General features: G+C 48.8%; 1 protein-coding gene across 4 annotated transcripts in view; it reads right to left on the bottom strand.

Annotated features, from left to right (window-relative positions):
* The window catches only part of LOC137378484 (protein LKAAEAR1-like), a 57246-nt gene that overhangs the window by 19465 nt on the left and 13326 nt on the right, over positions 1-24455 (bottom strand). The window contains exon 2 of one of the 4 annotated variants that reach the window (XM_068048816.1): positions 14181-14284. The exons of the other annotated variants lie outside the window; for them this stretch is intronic. The gene's annotated coding sequence lies outside the window, so the exon portion shown is untranslated. The remainder of the gene's footprint in view (positions 1-14180; positions 14285-24455) is intronic. 4 annotated transcript variants of the gene reach the window in all.

The raw sequence follows: 24455 nt of genomic DNA, 5'->3' as shown, positions 1-24455 counted from the left end.
CTACAACCGTAATGGTGTGTATTTCCAGGTGCTGCATCATGGCTGCCTTTGATGTAACAGTGTAACTCCAGACTCTCTCTCTCTGGCTGCGAGTGGGAACCCCACTGAAAGGAGCCCTGCAGTTAAATTCTGCAGAACATTCAGGAAACCCGGAAGAATTGGTGTCCCGATCAGACTACAGCCCCTATGCACAGAAGCCTGGCTAAAATCCAGGCCTGGGAGTCTCTGAGCACTGGCTTCATCCCTGATAATATTTGCCTTATGGTTGTGAGGTGGTGGAGGAGGGGGGGTTGGGGTGTGGAATCTGGTTGCAAGGCAGACCAGAAAATTCCAGAATTACTAACAACCTGCTGTAACCCAGCCCCTGCTGTTTTCCCATGGATTCGACCTGTGTTGCAGTGGAGTTATGGCAGGAGACAGGTAGAAACGCCATGGACTTTTAGGGTGATGTATTTGCTATATTTAAATATATAGTATTAAGTGTTTGAGTTCATTACAAAACTAACAGCCCTCTTTTTTTGCTCAAGTACTAAAATTGCTTTAAGTCTTTTCAACTTACTTTTCACATCAGTATAAATACTGCACCACATTTATGTGATCATGCAAACAATAGCACATCCTCTTGAGTCATTGGCCCAGGTTCTATGGTTAGGAGGCTATCAGTGCTCACCATTATTAAAATGTAAATTGGACAGCAACTTCTGCACATGTGCCGTTAAATGTGGAAATTAGGAAGCTGCCGCCGATGTTGCTCGGTTCCTCCAAAAGCTTTGCTATAATGGTATCTTAATGAGAGACTTGTTGCTGCATTTACATGATAGATATCCACTAAATTCAGAGAAAGTTAGGGCTTGTCCATTCCAGTGCAAGTAAGTTTTTAATGGTGCGTCTTAATTACTGCCAAACAATCTTTCTGACACTGAAAACTGACTTACAAGTGTGGAGTCTTATTCATTTAGATTTTAATCATTGTTGGAGATTTAAAAAAAAAACTTTTTCTTTATGTCTTTTATCTCTTTCTCTTAACCTCATCTTTCTTTCCCTCTTTTTACTTTGATTTCCGTACATGATTTGGTATTGAATTCAAAGAACAAAGAAGAAAATTACAGCATAGGAACAGGCCCTTCGGCCCTCCAAGCGTGCGCCGATCCAGATCCTCTATCTAAACATGTCGCCTATTTTCTAAGGGTCTGTATCTCTTTGCTTCCTGCCCATTCATGTATCTGTCTAGATACATCTTAAAAGACGCTATTGTGCCCGCGTCTACCACCTCCGCTGGCAACGCGTTCCAGGCACCCACCACCCTCTGCGTAAAGAACTTTCCACGCATATCCCCCCTAAACTTTTCCCCTCTCACTTTGAACTCGTGACCCCTAGTAATTGAATCCCCCACTCTGGGAAAAAGCTTCTTGTTATCCATCCTGCCTATACCTCTCATGATTTTGTACACCTCAATCAGGTCCCCCCTCAACCTCCGTCTTTCTAATGAAAATAATCCTAATCTGCTCAACCTCTCTTCATAGCTAGCGCCCTCCATACCAGGCAACATCCTGGTGAACCTCCTCTGCACCCTCTCCAAAGCATCTACATCCTTTTGGTAATGTGGCGACCAGAACTGCACGCAGTATTCCAAATGTGGCTGAACCAAAGTCTTATACAACTGTAACATGACCTGCCAACCCTTGTACTCAATACCCCGTCCGATGAAGGAAAGCATGCCGTATGCCTTCTTGACCACCCTATTGACCTGCGTTGCCACCTTCAGGGAACAATGGACCTGAACACCCAAATCTCTCTGTACATCAATTTTCCCCAGGACTTTTCCATTTACTGTATAATTCACTCTTGAATTGGATCTTCCAAAATGCATCACCTCGCATTTGCCCTGATTGAACTCCATCTGCCATTTCTCTGCCCAACTCTCCAATCTATCTATATTCTGCTGTATTCTCTGACAGTCCCCTTCACTATCTGCTACTCCACCAATCTTAGTGTCGTCTGCAAACTTGCTAATCAGACCACCTATACTTTCCTCCAAATCATTTATGTATATCACAAACAACAGTGGTCCCAGCACGGATCCCTGTGGAACACCACTGGTCACACGTCTCCATTTTGAGAAACTCCCTTCCACTGCTACTCTCTGTCTCCTGTTGCCCAGCCAGTTCTTTATCCATCTAGCTAGTACACCCTGGACCCCATGCGACTTCACTTTCTCCATCAGCCTACCATGGGGAACCTTATCAAACGCCTTACTGAAGTCCATGTATATGACATCTACAGCCCTTCCCTCATCAATCAACTTTGTCACTTCCTCAAAGAATTCTATTAAGTTGGTAAGACATGACCTTCCCTGCACAAAACCATGTTGCCTATCACTGATAAGCCCATTTTCTTCCAAATGGGAATAGATCCTATCCCTCAGTATCTTCTCCAGCAGATATTTTAACTTCTCCTTTTTGGTTCAGACTCTGCATGCCTCAATAAAGATTCTTCAATCTGATTGGTTAATGAGATACACAGTTGCTTGCCCTGTTCATATGGGTCCAACATCCCCTGCTGTACTGAAATGGCTTTTTTAAACACTGCAAGTTCTATTGCAAAAGCTCATAGAAAGTCTGTGGGCAAATGTAAGCGTAATGAATGGCTGGTGCCATTATGAACAACGCACAGATCTACGAGTAATATGTACAAAGCCTTGTGACTGTGCATGCTTCCTACTTTCTGTGAATTAGTGCATCCTGATTCGGTCTGCTTGGTGTCATGACTGGTGTAATAATTTTGTCAGAAGGGTTAACTGCTATGGTACCGCAACCTCAGGTAACACTCGGTTAGCTTAATTTTCAAAGTTAAGTGTTGGCTCAATTGGTAGCACTCAGTCCTCTAAGTCAGAATATTCTAGATTCAAGCCCCACTAGAGAGTTCAACACAAAACCTGTACAAGTTGGACAGGTTGCACCTGAACCGGAATGGGAGAAGCATCCTTGCTGGGAGATTTGCTAGTGCTGTTGGGTGGGGTTGGGTGGTTTAAACTAATTTGGCAGGGGGATGGGATACAGAGTGGAGGTACAGTAGGGGGTGATATAGAACAGAAAGTGAGTCTGCCCAGAAGGCAGAGCAAATATCGACCTGGTAAAGCACAAGGGAAAAATGCAAGGTTGGATTGCATCTATTTCAATGCAAGGAGTCTTACTAGTAAGGCAGATGGATTGAGGGCATTGATTAGCACATGGATTATAATATTATTGCTATCACAGAGACATGGTTGAGGGAGGGACAGGACTGGCAGCTCAATATTGCAGGGTGTAGAATCTTCAGGCGGGACAGGGGAGGGGATAAAAAAAAAGGAGGTGGTATTGCACTGTTGATCAAGGAGTCAATTATTGCAGTAAAGAGGGATGACATCTTAGAAGGTTCCTCAAATGAGGTCATATGGGAAGAACTTAAAAACAAAAAGGGGGCAATCACTTGGTTGGGTATGTACTACAGACCTCCAAACAAACAGTCAGCAAGAGATAGAGGAGCAGATATGTAGGCAAATCTCAGAGAGGTGTAAAAATAACAGGGTAATAATAGTAGGGGATTTCAACTTCCCCAATATCAACTGGGATAGTCTTAGTGCAAAAGGCTTAAAAGGGACAGAATTCTTAAAATGCATACAGGAGAGCTTTTTGAGCCAGTATGCAGAAAGTCCTACAGGAGAAGGGGCAGTACTGGACCTAATCCTAGGGAATGAAGCCGGTCAAGTGGTAGAAGTGTCAGTGGGGGAGCATTTTGGGGATAGTGACCATAACTGTGTAAGATTTAAGGTAGTTATGGAAAAGGACAAAGATGGACCAGAAATAAAGGTACTGAATTGGGGGAAGGCCGATTTCAATATGATAAAACAGAATCTGGCCAAAGTGGACAGGGAGCAGCGACTTGTAGGAAAGTCTACATCACATCAGTGGGAGTCATTCAAAGAGGAAATTGTGCGAGTTCAGAACCAACATGTACCCGTTAAGATGAAGGGTAGGACTAACAGGCCCAGGGAACCTTGGATGTCAAGGGATATAGAGGATTGGATAAGGGGGGAAAAAAAAGGAGGCTTACGGCAGATCCCAAGCGCTGAAAACAGTGGAGGCACTAGAGGAGTATAGAAAATGAAGGGTGGCACTTAAAAAAGTAATTAGGAGAGCGAACAGGGGACATGAAAAAACACTGGCGGGCAAGATAAAGGAAAATCCCAAGGATTTATAAATATATTAAGGGTAAGAGGATAACCAGGGAAAGAGTAGGGCCCATTAGGCACCAACGTGGCAATCTTTTGTGTGGAGCCAGAGGACACAGGTGAGGTTTTAAATGATTACTTTTCATCGGTGTTCACTATGGAGAAGGACGATGTAGGTGTAGAGAACAGGGAGGGGCATTGTGATATACTTGAACATATTAGCATTGAAAGGGAGGAAATATTAGCTATTTTAGCAGGCTTAAAAGTGGATAAATCCTCAGGCCCAGATGAGATGTATCCCAGGCTGTTATGTGAGGCAAGGGAGGAGATAGCAGGGGCTCTGACACAAATTTTCAAATCCTCTCTGGCTACAGGAGAGGTACCAGAGGATAGAAAATGTGGTATCATTATTCAAGAAGGGTAGTAGGGATAAACCAGTTAATTACAGGCCGGTCAGTCTTAACATCAGTGGTTGGGAAAATACTGGAAAAAATTCTGAGGGACAGGATTAATCTCCACTTGGAGAGGCAGGGATTAATCAGGGATAGTCAGCATGGCCTTGTCAGGGGGAGATTGTGTCTAACTAACTTGATTGAGTTTTTCGAGGAGGTGACTCGGTGTGCCGATGAGGGTAAAGCAGTAGATGTAGTATACATGGATTTCAGTAAGGCTTTTGATAAGGTTCCGCATGGGAGATTGGTTAAGAAGCTAAGAGCCCATGGGATCCAGGGCAATTTGGCAAACTGGATCCAAAATTGGCTTAGTGGCAGGAGGCAAAGGGTGATGGTCAAGTGTTGTTTCTGCGATTGGAAGCCTGTGACCAGTGGTGTACCGCAGGGATCGGTGCTGGGACCCTTGCTGTTTGTAGCGTACATTAATGATTTAGACGTGAATACAGGAGGTATGATCAGTAAGTTCGCAGAAAATTGGTGATGCTGTAAATAGTGAGGAGGAAAACCTTAGTTTACAGGGAGATATTGATGGGCTGGTAAGATGGACAGAGCAGTGGCAAATGGAATTTAATCCTGAAAAGTGTGAGGTAATGCATTTTGGGAGGACTAACAAGGCAAGGGAATATACAACGGATGGTATGACCCTAGGAAGTACAGAAGGAACTTGGTGTACTTGTCCATAGATCACTGAAGGCAGCAGCACATGTAGATAAAGTGGTTAGGAAAGCATAGGGGATACTTGCCTTTATTAACCCAGGCATAGAATATAAGAGCACGGAGGCTATGATGGAGCTATATATAAAACACTAGTTAGGCCACAGCTGGAGTAGTGTGCGCAGTTCTGGTCACTACACTACAGGAAGGAAGTGATTGCACTGGAGAGGGTGCAGAGGAGATTCACCAAGATGTTGCCTGGGCGGGAGCATTTCAACTATGAAGAGAGACTGAAAAGGCTAGGGTTGTTTTCCTTGGAGCAGAGAAGGCTGAGGAGAGACATGATTGAAGTGTACAAGATTATGAGGGGCATTGATAGGTTAGATTTTATTTTATTCATTCATGGGATGTGGGCGACGCTGGCCAGGCCAGCATTTATTGCTCATCCCTAATTGCCCTTGAGAAGGTGGTGGTGAGCTGTCTTCTTGAACCGCTGCAGTCCATTTGGGGTAGGTATACCCACAGTGCTGTTAGGAAGGGAGTTCCAGGATTTTGACCCAGCGACAGTGAAGGAACGACGATATAGTTCCAAATCAGGATGGTGTGTGACTTGGAGGGGAACTTACAGGTGGTGGTGTTCCCATGTATTTGCTGTCCTTGTACTTCTAGTTGGTAGAGGTCTCGGGTTTGGAAGGTGCTGTCTAAGGAGCCTTGTTGCATTGCTGCAGTGCATCTTGTAGGTGGTACACACTGCTGCCACTGTGCGTCGGTGGTGGAGGGAGTGAATGTTAGCGAATGGGGTGCCAATCAAGCGGGCTGCTTTGTCCTGGATTGTGTCGAGCTTCTTGAGTGTTGTTGGAGCTGCACCCATCCAGACAAGTGGAGAGTATTCCATCACACTCCTGACTTGTGCCTTGTAGATGGTGGACAGGCTTTGGGGAGTCAGGGGGTGAGTTACTCACCTCAGGATTCCTAGCCTCTGACCTGCTCTTGTAGCCACAGTATTTATTTGGCTATTCCAGTTCAGTTTCGGGTCAATGGTAGCCCCTAGGATGTTGATAGTGGGGGATTCAGTGAATGCCGTTGAATGTCAAGGGGAGATGGTTAGATTCTCTCTTGTTGGAGATGGTCATTGCCTGGCACTTGTGTGGCGCGAATGTTACTTGCCACTTATCAGCCCAAGTCTGGATATTGTCCAGGTCTTGCTACATTTCTACACTGGCTGCTTCAGTATCTGAGGAGTCACGAATTGTGCAATCATCAGCGAACATCCCCACTTCTAACCTTATGATTGAAGGAAGGTCATTGATGAAGCAGCTGAAGATGATTGGGCCTGGAACACTACCCTGAGGAACTCCTGCAGTGATGTCCTGGAGCTCAGATGATTGACCTCCAACAACCACAACCATATTCCTTTGTGCTAGGTATGACTCCAGCCAGCGGAGGGTTTTCCCCCAATTCCCATTGACCTCAGTTTTGCTAGGGCTCCTTGATGCCATATTCGGTCAAATGCTGCCTTGATGTCAAGGGCAGTCACTCTCACCTCACCTCTTGAGTTCAGCTCTTCTGTCCATGTTTGAATCAAGGCTGTAATGAGGTCAGGAGCTGGGTGGACCTGGCAGAACCCAAACTGAGAGTCACTGAGCAGGTTATTGCTAAGCAAGTTTCGCTTGATGGCACTGTTGATGACACCTTCCATCACTTTACTGATGATTGAGAGTAGGCTGATGGGGCGGTAATTGGCCGGGTTGGACTTGTCCTGCTTTTTGTGTACAGGACATACCTGGGCAATTTTCCACATTGCAGGGTAGATGCCAGTGTTATAGCTGTACTGGAACAGCTTGGCTAGGGGCGCAGCAAGTTCTGGAGCACAGGTCTTCAGCATTATTGCCGGAATATTGTCAGGGCCCATAGCTTTTGCAGTATCCAGTGCCTTCAGTCGTTTCTTGATATCACGTGGAGTGAATCAAATTGGATGAAGTCTGGCATCGGTGATGCTGGGGACTTCAGGAGGAGGCCGAGGTGGATCATCAACTCGGCACTTCTGGCTGAAGATTGTTGTAAATGCTTCAGCCTTGTCTTTCGCGCTGATGTGCTGGGCTCCCCCAACATTGAGGATGGGGATATTTGTGGAGCCAACTCCTTCTAAAGTTGTTTAATTGTCCACCACCATTCACGGCTGCATGTGGCAGGACTGCAGAGCTTAGATCTGATCCGTTGGTTATGGGATCGCTTCGCTCTGTCTATCGCGTGCTGCTTACGCAGTTTGGCACGCAGATAGTCCTATGTTGTAGCTTTGCCAGGTTGACACCTCATTTTGAGGTATGCCTGGTGCTGCTCCTGGCATGCCCTCCTGCACTCTTCATTGAACCAGGGTTGGTCTCCTGGCTTGATGGTAATGGTAGAGTGGGGGATATGCCAGGCCATGAGGTTACAGATTGTGGTTGAGTACAATTCTGCTGCTGCTGATGGCCAACAGCGCCTAATGGATGCCCAGTTTTGCATTGCTAGATCTGTTCGAAATGTATCCCATTTAGCACGGTGACAGTGCCACACAACACGATAGATGGTATCCTCAATGTGAAGGCGGGACTTTGTCTCCACAAGGACTGTGCGGTGGTCACTCCTACCAATACTGTCATGGACAGAAGCATCTGCAGCAGGCAGATTGTTGAGGACGAGGTCAAGTATGTTCTTTCCTTGTGTTGGTTCCCCCACCACCTGCCGCAGACCCAGTCTAGCAGCTATGTCCTTTAGGACTCGGCCAGCTCGGTCAGTAGTGGTGCTACCGAGCCACTCTTGGTGATGGACATTGAAGCCCCCCACCCAGAGTACATTTTGTGCCCTTGCCACCCTCAGTGCTTCCTCCAAGTGGTGTTCAACATGGTGGAGTACTAATTCATCAGCTGAGGGAGGGCGGTAGGTGGTAATCAGTAGCAGGTTACCTTGCCCATGTTTGATCTGATGCCATGAGACTTCATGGGGTCCAGAGTCGATGTTGAGGACTCCCAGGGCAACTCCCTCCCTACTGTAGACCACTGTGCCACCACCTCTGGTGGGTCTGTCCTGCCGGTGGGACAGGACATACCCAGGGATGGTGATGGCAGTGTCTGGGACATTGTCTGTAAGCTATGATTCCGGGAGTATGACTATGTCAGGCTGTTGCTTGGCTAGTCTGTGGGACAGCTCTTCCAACTTTGGCACAAGCCCCCAGATGTTCATAAGGAGGACTTTGCAGGGTCAACAGGGCTGGGTTTGCTGATAGGAAGAAACTTTTTCCCTTAGTGGAGGGGTCAAGAACCAGGGGGCATAGATTTAGGGTGGCAGGAGGTTTAGGGGGGATTTGAGGAAAAAAAATTTCACCCAGAGGGTGGTTGGAATCTGGAACGCACTGCCTGAAGAGATGGTGGAGGCAGGAACCCTCACAACATTTAAGAAATATTTAGATGAGCACTTGAAACGCCATAGCATACAAGGCTACGGGCCAAGTGCAGGAATATGGGATTAGAATAATTGGGTGCTGGATGGCCAGCACATACACGATGGGGCGAAGGGCCTGTTTCTGTGCTGTATAACTGTGACTCTGTTTATTTGATGCTTGTGAGCCATTGCGGTGTGCAAATTGGCTACTGCATTTGCTCAATTTACTCAAAAGTAACCAATTACCTGTAAACACTTTGGTATCTCCGGAGATCTAAGATACTATATAAAAGCAACTTCCTTTTTTCCCCCTTAAATGCTCACTTACCATTAACTAACTGCAATGTTGGGCTCCCAGCAGTAGGTGGTGCTGTTGCCTCTCTGCTCTCCATCTCCCAGTTGACCTAACAACTGGTTGATCTCAACGTGCACGTTTCTTCCAGGTCTTGCTGTTCAGCCTCGACACCTACACTACCCTGCTGCTCTTCCTCATTTCACCTTTACATTTTTCACTCCAGACCCACTGAGCGAAGTCTGTTTGACCTAGGCCTCCTGTTCTCCCTAGCACCACCTGCCCACCTCCTCAATGCTCCACAGCCCTCTTTCATTGGCCCTATCAGCTATCTAACACCTTCCTAATGCCTGACCTGGTCAGCCCCGGTGTCTGCTTCTACTTTCCATCTGAACCAATCCCGCATTTGCTGATTTTCTTTGGCTGCACCAGCTTTCTTTTTGAATATTTAATTTCCCTTTTAGGTATTTCAGCCTGCTCATCCCAGACACTTCAGAACAGGCACAAAGAGAGATGGGGATAGAACAGGCAGGTTAATGGAAAGAAAGAAGGACAGAGAGCTCAGGAGAGAGAAAGAGATGAAGGCGATGGGGAACAAAATTAGCAAAAGATGGGGAGGGGTTTCTCGAGAGTAATGGAGGGGACAGATTGTTAGATGGTGAAAGAGTTTGCTGGACAGAATTAAGTGTAAGAAATTTCTAGAGAGTTGAGAGATGAGATTTCTAGAGAAAAAACTGCTTAAGAGACGGGGAGAGAGAATTTGGGGAGAGATCTGTGGAAGAAAGACATATCAGGTGGAGAGAGAGAGAGAGAGAGGTCACAATGAGAGAGTGATGTTGGGGACCGGAGTAGAAATCAAAGGAAAAAGAGAATGGGCAAAGAGAGAGAGATTGGGAAAGGTGAGGGAGAAATTAGGGAAGAAATCTGGGCAAGTGATGTCAGGGCAAATAGAAAAAGATAAATTGGATGCGAGAAACCCAGCAATTTACTTCACAATAATCCCACCTCCCCAAACTACTTTCACAGAGTTCAGATCCCATAAACATACAGTTCTTCTTTCATGCCATTCACTACTCCCTCTTACTACCCATCGTCCCATGTTATAAAAGAAAATTAGTGTGCCTGGAGCGATGGTTTGCACTCTATAAAACACGAACTGGAATTTTGGCTCACAATTTTCATCGATCGAAAATCGGAACCTCAGAAGCTTACGTCTATATGCACTTTCAGCACACAAAACTCTCCAAGAGCACAGGCAAAAACTTAGCTATGGATTTGCAATATTGTACAGTACAAACTTAACTGAAAAAAGTGAAGGAAAACAGTTGAAGGATAAGAGTAAGATTTTTAAAAGTAAGAAATTTGGGAAATTATCCTTTTTGACCTAGGTTGTACTTTAAAATAACTTTAAAAAATAGAAAATGACATTGACGAATTCAGCTTCTTATAGCTTGAGAATACAATAAATGTGTCACAAGTCCATCCATTAACCTGTCGTGCATTGTAAAATGTTTTATCTGCTGCTTTTCAACCTGCACTAGATATTCAAGGCTTGTGCATGCTGACTTTTGCAACCAGCAACCTCTGCTAAAGTTGCAGAAAAACACTAGAGTAGTGTTTCCACCTTGGGCACAATCGGAAAATTGTACCTAAAAATGTGCTTGAAATTGTACTGGTTAAGTTACAGTACGGGGAAAGCACGAACGTAAGTGGGGTTTTGGCAACACACACAATTCTTTGATCTTTGCACTGGTTCAGCTGATTCTGGCTGGATTGCACTGATAGACCAAAAACCATCAAAAAAAATCAACCCCACTGTACTTTAATGTTGGACACTAAAATATAAGCGCATTAGCGTGTGCGTCTGAATTTCATCTTCCGTTATTTTATTGGAGGAGTTAATTCATTTATTTTATATTAGTTAATATTGTTGATGTCCTATATTGAAATTCGAGCAGACTGACCTAGAAATTGACCCGTGCGAAGGGGAAACTTAGCTCAGTCTCCCCGTGCCTGAGGGGTTGTCGAGGATCGAGACATAGACCTGGTGGTGGGACGGTGGTGGTTGATGGAAGTGGCAGTCGGGTTCTTAAATGTTGGGTGGGGAGGAGCACTCTTACTTCTTCCGGCTACACCTTCAGGTAAGTTACTTAACTTCTTTGTTACAGGCGATCGCTTGGGCTGGTTTCCCCAAGTGCAACCTACGCCGGCAGTGGCTGCCTCAGGGCAAACTGATCTTAAAGAAGAGAGCCTCAAACCCTGGATAGCATTATTATTGTAGATTTCCTATAATCAATCTGGGGGTCATCATTGACTAAAACTTAACCAGACCAGCCATATAAATACTGCAGCTATGTGGGCAGGTCAGAAGCTGGCTATTCTGCAGCCAGAGACTCACCTCCTGGCTCCCCAAAGCCTTTCATAAAAACATAAGAAATAGGAGGTGTAAGCCACATGGCCCATTGAGCCTGCTCCTGCATTCAATAGCATCATGGCTGATCCCTGACCTCCACTCTATTTTCCTGTCCTGCGGTTAATAAAGCATATGGTATCCTCAACTTTATTAATAGGAGCATAGATTACAAGAGCAAGGAAGTTATGTTGAACTTGTATAAGACTATAGTTTGGCCTCAGTTGGAGTATTGCGTCCAGTTCTGAGTGCCACACTTTAGGAAAGATGTAAAGGCACTGGAGACAGTACAGAAAAGATTCATGAGAATGGTTCCAGGGATGAGGAACTTCAGTTATGTTGACTGGAAAAGTTGGGACTGTTTTCCTTGAGAAGGCTGAGAGTTGAATTGATACAGTATTCTAAATCATGAGGGGTCTGAACAGAGTTGATAGGGAAAAACTGTTCCCACTCGTGAAGGAATCGAGAACAAGAGGGCACAGATTTAAAGCAATTGGCAAAAGAAGCAAAAGCGACACGAGGAAAAACTTTTTTACACAGCGAGTGGTTAGGATCTGGAATGCATTGCCTGAGAGTGTGGTGGAGGCAGGTTCAAATCAAGGCCTTCAAAAGGGAATTAGACTTACCCGAAAAGGAAGAATGTGCAAGGTTACGGGGAGAAGGCGGGGAATGACATTAGGTAAATTGCTCATTTGGAGAGCTGGCGTGGACATGATAGGCCAAATGGCCTCTTTCTGCACTGTAACAATTCTAATGATTCAAACCCCATATTCCTGGATTCCCTTAGAGTCCAAAAGTCCACTGATCTCAGCCCTGAATATACTCAACAAGTGAGCAAACGCTCTGTGGTAGAGAATTTCAAAAGTTTCCAATCTTTGAGTGAAGAAATTTCTCCTCATCTCAGTCCTAAATAGCTGATCACTTATCCTTAGACTCAGCCCTTTAGTTCTAGGCTTTCCTGCCAGGGGAAACAGCCACTCTGCATCTGCCTATAAGGCACAAGTCAAGAGTGTGATGGAATACTCTCCACTTGCCTGAATGCAGCTCTAACACCACTCAACAAGCTCAATACATTCCAGGACAAATCAGCCCACTAAATTGGCACCCCATCCACCAGCTTAAACATTCACTCCCTCCATCACTAGCACAACATGGCTGCAGTGTGTACCATCTACAAGATGCACTGCAGCAACTCACCAAGGCTTCTTTGACAGTACCTCGCAAACTCATGACCTCTACCACTTAGACGGATAAGGGCAGCAGGTGCATGGGAAAAACACCACCTCCAAGTACCCCAAGTCTCACACCATCCTGACTTGGAAATATATTGCTGTACCTTCATCATCACTGGTTTAAAATCCTAGAATTCCCTCATCAGAACTGTGGGTGTACCTTCAGCATATGACTGCAGCAGTTCAAGAAGGCAGCTCACCACCACCTTCCCAAAAACAATTATGGATGGGCAATAAATGCTGGGTTTGCCAGTGACGCTCACTTCCCATGAATGAAAAAATAGAAATAAAGCTGTTAGGCCCTTAGCAAATGCAAATACGGGGACTAACACCTACTTCAGTCATGGGTAAAGTGCACCTCCTGTTTGTCATTACCCATGTTGGTGGGTGGCACACTTCCAGTTGGAAACGTGTGCATGCTTCCTGCCCGCTCTATGAGGACCTTAGTAGTCTGTGCAGTGCTAAGGATCAATATCTCGGCCACTGTGTCTTTTGAACTGGTGGTGCAGTATAAATTTTGTTCAAAAAATTAGCTAAGATACCTCAAGTTTTATTGAAGAAAATAAAAGTTGTTACTTTCATAAAACCTGTTTAAAAATATGGGTCATGGAAGAAAACGGAAATTTGGATTATATATAATTATTTTATCAAATCGGAGATAGTTAAGACTTGATTTAATACATACTTGTATAGTTCACAGTACTGCCAAACTACAGTGTTGCTAGAGTTCAAGTTGCTTAATTCTCAAGTTATATTTAAAATATAACTGCAGTATCTATGAAAAGCAGTTTGCTTTGTATTGATGCTACAGTTTTAGTGTATATGCAGCCTAAATTGTAATCATGACCTAACTTGATACTGAAGCGAAGTGAAGCAAAACAAAGCAAAGCAGAATAAAAAGCCAGAGTTATGCTGGGCATTAAATCTGCATCTACTGCTTCACAAAAATATGAAACTTGTAGCGTGCATTTATGCTAAGACTAACAAACAATTTCCTCAACTATTCCAACAACAAGTAAATTTTAGCAGTGTCAACCCTATCATATTCTTTCAGTATCCTCAATACATTCTTCCTTACATTCCAACTTCTAAGTGCCAACATTACAATAGGTTTACTTCCACCATTCTGCAATACAGAAATCTATAAACTGGTTGATCATCAGAGAATGTGGTCATTATGCCATGTCAGTACTTCCTCATTTTCACTTCTCCCTTTCATATTTGCTCATATCCAGGAGGTACACTTTGATTTTTTTTAAGTCCATGTGTTAAAACTGATTTTAAATGTTGCCTTTTGTAATATTAAAAGTTAAAAAATCTTCTGCACCACAGAAACAATCCTTATTACTATTGTACGTATTTTAATTGCTTTATCAATTTAATAGAGAACAAAGCACTGGATGCTAATTGGGACAGCCAGAGATCTGAAGCTCAGTGTTAAATAGCATTTGAATTTAGCTTGGAATAATATCCGTAGTTCTCAGCTGGGTTGCCAGATGTAATGTCCTACCTTGGCAGAATGCTCCATAACAGGGAGGTGGTGGGCAGGAATGCCAAAAATATATACTTAATATATTCACTGAGAGGCCAGCCTGTTTCTTCAAAGGGTGGCTCCTATGAAGTGATGAAGAACACTGTAACACAGGCTATAATGGCTGACAAAATACACGGTGGAATCATGAAGGTAGAACAGGAATAAAATATGTATTCAAAATTACAATAAAAATTTGCAATTTAAAATAAATTTAAAATAAAAATTTTAAAGTTAGCATCATAGCAGACATAACATCTGCTGCAGGGGAAACTTGTTGTGGAAGACAACATGGCAGCATTTCAGCAGAAGCTTCAAAGCAAGCTGAAAACTCCATACTACAGAGAGTATGCCCCATTAAACCATCATACACATAATTTTGATTTAAATGTGTATGCATTCTTCTGTAACACAATATAACTTCTAAAAGTTGAAATAACCAGATTTCACGAAATTCCAATACAATGCTAGGAACCATATTTGAAAGTGTTGGCCAGCTATTGAAATGCTGCCCAAATTTCTTCAATATTATGTTCCTCTAAATTTTAAAAGTTATTTCAGGTGAACTTATGTTGTTATTGGCATTCCAAGACACACTGCTTTCAAGTGGTGAGCTGCAAGTTCATAACTGTCATTTCATACACAATGAGTTTTCAAGCTTACTTAGACCATCTCAGAGTAAAGCCAAGTGGATTATGATATGTCACAGAAAGGGAAAAAAAAGGGGGAAAATTGCCTTAGTAGATGCTTGGAAATAGTAAGTTTGTCCAAGTGCTCAACTGGAATCTTGCGCCTGCCAGGAGGAAGGGGAATTAGGTCCCCACTAATTATACCGTCCATAATTGCCATGGACAGCCACCTATATCAGGGAAAGAACACTAACCATTTGCCATTACAAATGAGTGTTAATAATGTATTAAGCACACCAGCTATTTTGGGAATCATGGAGTCCTTCTTCTAACCCCTGCATATTTATCTGGTGCAGTTTTATTAATACAGCTGAAAATTGGTTTATCAGCATAAATAAGCATTTTTAATAAGGATGTGATTTCAGGGAGGGAGAGGGAAGGGTGAAAGGGAGCTGGGAAGGGGGGGGAAAAAGAAGGGGGGGGGAAGGAAGGGGGGGGGGGAAGGAAGGGGGGGGGAAAAGGAAGGGGGGGGGAAAAGGAAGGGGGGGAAAAGGAAGGGGGGGGGAAAAGGAAGGGGGGGGGAAAAGGAGGGGGGGGGAAAGGAAGGGGGGGGAAAAGGAAGGGGGGGGGAAAGGAAGGGGGGGGGAAAAGGAAGGGGGGGGAAAAGGAAGGGGGGGGAAAGGAAGGGGGGGGAAAGGAAGGGGGGGGGGAAAGGAAGGGGGGGGGAAAGGAAGGGGGGGGAAAGGAAGGGGGGGGAAAGGAAGGGGGGGGGAAAGGAAGGGGGGGGAAAGGAAGGGGGGGGAAAGGAAGGGGGGGGAAAGGAAGGGGGGGGAAAGGAAGGGGGGGGGAAAGGAAGGGGGGGGGGAAGAAGGGGGGGGGAAAGGAAGGGGGGGAAAGGAAGGGGGGAAAGGAAGGGGGGAAAGGAAGGGGGGGAAAGGAAGGGGGGGAAAGGAAGGGGGGGAAAGGAAGGGGGGGAAAGGAAGGGGGGGAAAGGAAGGGGGGGGAAAGGAAGGGGGGGAAAGGAAGGGGGGGGAAAGGAAGGGGGGGGGAAAGGAAGGGGGGGAAAGGAAGGGGGGGGAAAGGAAGGGGGGACGAGGGAGAGGCGAGGGAGAAAGAGAAAGAGGGGGGGGTGGAGAGAAAGAAGGGGGGGGGAGAGAAAGAAGGGGGGGGGAGAGAAAGAAGGGGGGGGGAGAGAAGAAGGGGGGGGGAGAGAAGAGGGGGGGGGAGAGAAAGAAGGGGGGGGGAGAGAAAGAAGGGGGGGGAGAGAAAGAAGGGGGGGGAGAGAAAGAAGGGGGGGGAGAGAAAGAATGGGGGGGGAGAGAAGAGAAGGGGGGGAGAGAAGAGAAGGGGAGAGGAAGAGAAGAGGAGAGAGTGAGAGAAAGAGAGGAGATGAAGAAGAGAGAAGAAGAGAAGAGAGAAGGAGAAGAGAAGAGAAGATTGAAGAGAGGAGAGAGAGAGAAGAGAGAGGAAGGGGAGAGAGAGAAGAAGGGGGGGGAGAGAAAGAAGGGGGGGGAGAGAAAGAAGGGGGGGGAGAGAAAGAAGGGGGGGGAGAGAAAGAAGGGGGGGGAGAGAAAGAAGGGGGGGGGAGAGAAAGAAGGGGGGGGGAGAGAAAGAAGGGGGGGGGGGAGAGAAAGAAGGGGGGGGGAGAGAAAGAAGGGGGGGGGGAGAGAAAGAAGGGGGGGGGGGAGAGAAAGAGGGGGGGGGAGAGAAAGAAGGGGGGGGAGAGAAAGAAGGGGGGGGGAGAGAGAAAGAAGGGGAGGGGAGAGAAAGAAGGGGAGGGAGAGAGAAGAAGGGGGGGGGAGAGAGAAAGAAGGGGAGGGGAGAGAAAGAAGGGGAGGGGAGAGAAAGAAGGGGAGGGGAGAGAAAGAAGGGGGGGGGAGAGAAAGAAGGGGGGGAGAGAAAGAAGGGGGGGGGAGAGAAAGAAGGGGGGGGAGAGAAAGAAGGGGGGGGAGAGAAAGAAGGGGGGGGAGAGAGAAGAAGGGAGGGGGAGAGAAAGAAGGGGGGGGAGAGAAAGAAGGGGAGGGGGAGAGAAAGAAGGGGAGGGGGAGAGAAAGAAGGGGGGGGGAGAGAAAGAAGGGGGGGGAGAGAAAGAAGGGGGGGGAGAGAAAGAAGGGGGGGGAGAGAAAGAAGGGGGGGGAGAGAAAGAAGGGGGGGGGGGGAGAGAAAGAAGGGGGGGGAGAGAAAGAAGGGGGGGGGAGAGAAAGAAGGGGGGGGAGAGAAAGAAGGGGGGGGGAGAGAAAGAGGGTGGGGAGAGTGGGGGGGGGAGAGAAAGAAGGGGGGGGGAGAGAAAGAAGGGGGGGAGAGAAAGAAGGGGGGGAGAGAAAGAAGGGGGGGAGAGAAAGAAGGGGGGAAGAGAAAGAAGGGGGGGAAGAGAAAGAAGGGGGGGGAGAGAAAGAAGGGGGGGGAGAGAAAGAGGGGGGGGAGAGAAAGAAGGGGGGGAGAGAAAGAAGGGGGGGAGAGAAAGAAGGGGGGGAGAGAAAGAAGGGGGGAGAGAAGAAGGGGGGAGAGAAGGGGGAGAGAAAGAGGGGGGGAGAAAGAAGGGGGGGCGAGGGGGAGAGAAAGAAGGGGGGCGAGGGGGAGAGAAAGAAGGGGGGGGCGAGGGGGAGAGAAAGAAGGGGGGGCGAGGGGGAGAGAAAGAAGGGGGGGCGAGGGGGAGAGAAAGAAGGGGGGGCGAGGGGGAGAGAAAGAAGGGGGGGCGAGGGGGAGAGAAAGAAGGGGGGCGAGGGGGGAGAGAAAGAAGGGGGGGCGAGGGGGAGAGAAAGAAGGGGGGGCGAGGGGGAGAGAAAGAAGGGGGGCGAGGGGGAGAGAAAGAAGGGGGGGCGAGGGGGGAGAGAAAGAAGGGGGGGCGAGGGGGAGAGAAAGAAGGGGGGGGCGAGGGGGAGAGAAAGAAGGGGGGGCGAGGGGGGAGAGAAAGAAGGGGGGGCGAGTGGGAGAGAAAGAAGGGGGGGCGAGGGGGAGAGAAAGAAGGGGGGGCGAGGGGGAGAGAAAGAAGGGGGGCGAGGGGGAGAGAAAGAAGGGGGGGCGAGGGGGAGAGAAAGAAGGGGGGGCGAGGGGGAGAGAAAGAAGGGGGGGCGAGGGGGAGAGAAAGAAGGGGGGGCGAGGGGGAGAGAAAGAAGGGGGGGCGAGGGGGAGAGAAAGAAGGGGGGGCGAGGGGGAGAGAAAGAAGGGGGGGCGAGGGGGAGAGAAAGAAGGGGGGGCGAGGGGAGAGAAAGAAGGGGGGGCGAGGGGGAGAGAAAGAAGGGGGGGGCGAGGGGGAGAGAAAGAAGGGGGGGGCGAGGGGGAGAGAAAGAAGGGGGGGGCGAGGGGGAGAGAAAGAAGGGGGGGGCGAGGGGGAGAGAAAGAAGGGGGGGCGAGGGGGAGAGAAAGAAGGGGGGGCGAGGGGGAGAGAAAGAAGGGGGGGGCGAGGGGGAGAGAAAGAAGGGGGGGCGAGGGGGAGAGAAAGAAGGGGGGGGGCGAGGGGGAGAGAAAGAAGGGGGGGGCGAGGGGGGAGAGAAAGAAGGGGGGGGCGAGGGGAGAGAAAGAAGGGGGGGCGAGGGGGAGAGAAAGAAGGGGGGGGCGAGGGGGAGAGAAAGAAGGGGGGGGCGAGGGGGAGAGAAAGAAGGGGGGGGGCGAGGGGGAGAGAAAGAAGGGGGGGGCGAGGGGGAGAGAAAGAAGGGGGGGGGCGAGGGGGAGAGAAAGAAGGGGGGCGAGGGGGAGAGAAAGAAGGGGGGGCGAGGGGGAGAGAAAGAAGGGGGGGCAAGGGGAGAGAAAGAAGGGGGGGCAAGGGGGAGAGAAAGAAGGGGGGGCAAGGGGGAGAGAAAGAAGGGGGGGCGAGGGGGAGAGAAAGAAGGGGGGGGGCGAGGGGGAGAGAAAGAAGGGGGGGCGAGGGGGAGAGAAAGAAGGGGGGGCGAGGGGAGAGAAAGAAGGGGGGCGGGGGGGAGAGAAAGAAGGGGGGAGAGAAAGAAGGGGGCGAGGGGGGGGGAAAAGGAAGGGGGGCGAGGGGAGGGGGGGAAAGAAGGGGGGGAAAAGAAGGGGGGGGAAAGAAGGGGGGGGAAAGAAGGGGGGGAAAAGAAGGGGGGAAAAGAAGGGGGGGGAAAAGAAGGGGGGAAAAGAAGGGGGGGAAAAGAAGGGGGGGAAAAGAAGGGGGGGAAAAGAAGGGGGGGAAAAGAAGGGGGGGGAAAAGAAGAAGGGGGGGGAAAAGAAGGGGGGGGGAAAGAAGGGGGGGGAAAAGAAGGGGGGGGGAAAAAGAAGGGGGGGGAAAAAGAAGGGGGGGGAAAAAGAAGGGGGGGGAAAGAAGGGGGGGGAAAGAAGGGGGGGGGGGAAAGAAGGGGGGGAAAGAAGGGGGGGGAAAAGAAGGGGGGGGAAAGAAGGGGGGGGAAAGAGGGGGAAAGAAGGGGGGGGAAAGAAGGGGGGGGGAAAGAAGGGGGGGGAAAGAAGGGGGGGGAAAAGAAGGGGGGGGAAAAGAAGGGGGGGGAAAGAAGGGGGGGGAAAGAAGGGGGGGGAAAAGAAGGGGGGGGGGGAAAAGGGGGGGGAAAGAAGGGGGGGGGAAAAAGAAGGGGGGGGGAAAAAGAAGGGGCACGCGAGGGGCGCCGGAAGCAGGGACGCGAGGCGGGGGGGGTGGAGAGAATGGTCGCGAGGTGGGGTGGGTGGAGAGAATGGTCGCGAGGGGGGGGTGGAGAGAAGGGTCGCGAGGGGGGGGGTGGAGAGAAGGGTCGCGAGGGGGGGGGGTGGAGAGAAGGGTCGCGAGGGGGGGGGTGGAGAGAAGGGTCGCGAGGGGGGGGTGGAGAGAAGGGTCGCGAGGGGGGGGTGGAGAGAAGGGTCGCGAGGGGGGGGTGGAGAGAAGGGTCGCGAGGGGGGGTGGAGAGAAGGGGCGCGAGGGGGGGGTGGAAAGAAGGGGCGCGAGGGGGGGTGGAAAGAAGGGGCGCGAGGGGGGTGTGGTGAGAAGGGGGCGAAGAGAAGGGGGCGCGAGGGGGGTGCGGAGAGAAGGGGGTGCGGGGGGGGTGGTGGAGAGAAGGGGGCGAGAGGGGTGGGGGGGGGGTAAAAGAAGAGGGTCCTTGGGGAGGGGAGAAAAGAAGAGGGTCCTGGGGGAGGGGAGAAAAAGGTGGCGTGGGGGGGGCGTCCAGCGGGGGTCATGACCTAGGCGAGCGGGCCAGCCCACAGCCTGCACGACCTCCTCGATATTAGCATACTCCAGGCTGACGCTGCGCTCGTGTTCGCCATCCGCTCACGGTGGAGCTTCTTTCCCGGCTCCCAGCAGTGACGGCGGAAGAACGACAGAGGCCGGATTGTGGCCCTGAACCTTGACGACCGCCTCATGGGCAATCGGGCCGCCTTTCACGTCCCTGGCCAGCGCCTTCCAGGTGGGCGCGTCGTTCAAATGGTGGCCGCACCAGAATGAGTCGAACTGACCAGCGTTGTAACATCCGTAGAACATAAAGTAGCCAGAAGCGCAGCACAAATAACAGCCAGGCGCTGCGCAAATGACTACTGGCAGTCATATTCAGCTGGCCTTTGACACCGGAAACATCAGAGGAATGTATGATGGGATTAAGAGAGATTTTGGGCTAACCATCAGGAAGATCGCCCCCCTCTAGTCTAAATCAGGGGACACGATCACTGACCAACACAAGCAAATGGACCGCTGGATGGAGCACTACCTAGAACTATTGTCCAGGGAAAATGTTGAGACCGCCCTCAATGCAGCCCAGTCTCTGCCAGTCATGGATGAGCTGAATGAAACAGCCAATAAAATCAGAACTCAGTGATGCCATTGATTCTCTAGCTAGTGGAAAAGCCCCTGGAAAGGACGGCATTACCCCTGAAATAATCAAGAGTGCCAAGCCTGCTATACTGTGAGCACTCCATGAACTGCTTTGCCTGTGCTGGGATGAGGGAACAGCACCACAGGACATGCGTGATGCCAATATCATCATCCTCTACAAGAACAAGGGTGACCGCGGTGACTGCAACAACTACCGTGGAATTTCCCTGCTCAGCATAGTGGGGAAAGTCTTGGCTCGAGTCGTTTTAAACAGGCTCCAGAAGCTGGCTGAGCGTGTCTACTCTGAGGCACAGTGCGACTTTCGAGCAGAGATCCACCATTGACATGCAGTTCTCCCTTCGCCAGCTACAGGAGAAATGCCGCGAACGGATGCCCCTCTATGTTGCTTTCATTGATCTCACCAAAGCCTTTGACCTCGTCAGCTGACGTGGTCTCTTCAGACTACTAGCAAAGATCGGATGTTCACCAAAGCTACTAAGTATCATCACCTCATTCCATGACAATATGAAAGGCACAATTCAGCATAGCAGTGCCTCATCAGACTATTTTCCTATCCTCAGTGGCGTGAAACAGGGCTGTGTTCTCGCACCCGCTCTGTTTGGGATCATCTTCTCCCTGCTGCTCTCGCATGCGTTCAAGTCTTCAGAAGAAGGAATTTTCCTCCACACAAGATCAGATGGCAGGTTGTTCAACCTTCCCGTCTAAGAGCGAAGACCAAAGTACAGAAGGTCCTCATCAGGGAACTCCTCTTTGTGGGATGTTAATGCAGCATCATCAACACAGAAGAGTGTCTGCAGAGACTCGACAGGATTGCGGCTGCCTGCAATGAATTTGGCCTAACCATCAGTCTCAAGAAAACGAACTTCATGGGACAGGACGTCAGAAATGCTCCATCCATCAATATCGGCGACCACGCTCTGGAAGTGATACCAGATTTCACCTACGTAGGCTCAACTATCACCAGTAACCTGTTTCTCAATGCAGAAATCAACAAGTGCATGGGAAAGGCGTCCGCTGCTACGTCCAGACTGGCCAAGAGAGTGTGGGAAAATGGCACACTGACATGGAACACAAAAGTCCGAGCGTATCAAGCTTGTGTCCTCAGTACCTTGCTCTAAGGCAGCGAGGCCTGGACAACGTATGTTAGCCGAGAGCGACGTCTCAATTCATTCCATCTTCGCTGCCTCCGGAGAATCCTTGGCATCAGGTGGCAGAATCGTATCTCCAACGCAGAAGTCATCAAGGCGGCCAACATCCCCAGCATATACACCCTACTGAGCCAACGGCGCTTGAGATGCCTTGGCCATGTGAGCCGCATGGAAGATGGCAGGAGCCCCAACGACACATTGTACAGAGAGCTCGTCACTGGTATCAGACCCACCGGCCGTCCATGTCTCCACTTTAAAAAGACGTCTGCAAACGCGACATGAAGTCCTGTGAAATTGATCGCAAGTCGTGGGAATCAGTTGCCAGTGATCGCCAGAGCTGGCTGTCAGCCATAAAGGCGGGGCTAAAGAGTGGCGAGTCGAAGAGACTTAGCAGTTGGCAGGAAAAAAGACAGAAGCGCAAGGGGAAAGTCAACTGTCCCAACAGCCCCGACGACCAATTTTATCTGAAGCATCTGTGGAAGAGCGTCACTCTAGAATTGGCCTTTATAGCCACTCCAGGCACTGCTTCACAAACCACTGACCACCTCCAGGTGCTTACCCATTGTCTCTCGAGACAAGGAGGCCAAAGAAGAAGAAGAAGGATGTCCACTTGTGAGTAACCAGATTTTTAAAAAAAAAATCACAACAGATGACTTTGAAAAACGAACTATTTAATAGTTTCATTGGTGTACACTAGTAAGTTTCTTTGTAAATTAAATATTTTTTGATATGAAAGAACATTTAAAATGTGCCTAAGAAAATAAGAGCAATTTGATGAGCCTTTCCGAATCAGTGCAATTGCCAGAATCTCGTAATTTTTACCTGCGGTCATGGCCAATGTTGTGAGTGGGGCCTGATCCAGGTGAAATTAATCTTAAACTAGCAAAAAAGATTGCAGAAAACATGAATGAATGCATGCAAGTGGTTTTGGGCAGAAGTCATTCACGCTTAAAATTCTTTTGCATTGGTTTGACTATGATTGTATTAGCAGAAATACAACCCCTATATCTTTAAGAGCAGCAATATGGTCCTTGAAAAACTAGCCTCATATTTTTGTTAATGCTCTAATGAACGTGAAACAGCATGTTCAGGAACTGACTGGGAAGGACTTGTGCTCAGGCAGTGTTTTGATGCTTTTTACTTCTCCTACCCTACAATAGAAATAATTAATTGCGTGTTAATATTACACAGTGCTTGTTGACATACTGTCCTCCAGGATAAAGCTTTTAAATAGTCCTTTAAATGCAAGATCAAAGCCTCCTGTTATTATTACAGGATAATATCAGCCTAAAAATTATTTTATGCTTTAATAATGTCCTCCATAAGTTATTCTAAACAACCTCTAAATAGTATTTTCAAACATGATGATTGAATCATACAATTGGTGGGAAATGATTGAACCAATGAAATTTTATTTATTTACTACTAAGATGAATTGCAAATCATGATGATTAGCACCAAGCATATATATTTATATTGTATTTTATATTTGTAATTTTATATTTGTCCACCAGGAAGGCCGAGAGGGGGGTTTTGACGCTTGGGCAACTCACAACCTCCATACATCCGCCCAGGCATGCGCCATGGAGAGGTCACTCCATAGTCGCCTCACAGCGACCAAATCAACACGGAAGGCAGCAATTACGGGTTATAGGTCCAGCTCAATTGGCGTAGAGACTGGGCGCCACGGGTTGCCTTAGTCGGTGGGGGAGGTCATCGCATCTCACTGGACAGCTACCGCCCGCCTCAAACCGACCAGCCCCCGGTCAGTAAGGTTCTGTCCCGCCACAATCCACCTGCTTCAATGGGTGCTTGGAGCTCAGGGTCATTGCCCGACAAGTGGACTGTAACACCGCACCTAACAGCATGACCAAAAAAGGAAAGAAGGTACCAGCCCTTCGTTTTGCAAGCTGGAACGTCAGAACTGTGTGTCCTGGCCTGTCGGAAGAACTTACACAAATCAACAATTCTCGGAAGACCGCCATCATTAACAATGAGCTCAGTAGACTCAATGTGGACATTGCAGCACTTCAGGAAACACGCCTCCCTGCGAGCGGATCTTCAGGAGAGCAAGACTACACCTTCTTCTGGCAGGGTATGGATCCTGAGGAACCAAGACAGCATGGAGTGGGCTTCGCCATCAGAAACTCTTTTCTCAGCATGATAGAGCCACCCTCAAATGGCTTGGAACGCATACTGTCCATCCGACTGTTCACCGCCTCTGGTCTAGTACACCTACTCAGCATCTATGCTCCAACACTCTGCTCCCCACCTGAAGCTAAAGACCAGTTCTACAAGGAACTCCATAATATCATTAGTAGCATCCCCAACACCGAACACCTGTTCCTACTGGGGGACTTTAATGCCAGGGTTGGGGCCGACCATGACTCATGGCCCTCCTGCCTTGGGCGCTATGGCACTGGTAGGATGAATGAAAATGGACAGAGACTGCTTGAGTTGTGTACCTATCATAACCTCTGCATCACCAACTCATTCTTTCACATTAAACCCTGTCACCAGGTTTCTTGGAGGCACCCAAGATCATGTCGTTGGCACCAGCTGGACCTCATTGTCGCAAGGCGAGCCTCTTTAAACAGCGTTCAAATCACACGCAGCTTCCACAGTACGGACTGCGACACCGACCACTCCCTGGTGTGCAGCAAGGTTAGCCTCAAACCAAAGCAGCTGCATCACTCCAAGCAGAAGGGCCTCCCGC

The sequence above is a fragment of the Heterodontus francisci genome, chromosome 16 (assembly GCF_036365525.1).
Source record: "Heterodontus francisci isolate sHetFra1 chromosome 16, sHetFra1.hap1, whole genome shotgun sequence".
In the NCBI taxonomy this organism is placed as follows: domain Eukaryota; kingdom Metazoa; phylum Chordata; class Chondrichthyes; order Heterodontiformes; family Heterodontidae; genus Heterodontus; species Heterodontus francisci.
Note: the sequence above shows the minus strand (reverse complement) of the source record. Positions and strands in the feature narration are given on the sequence as shown.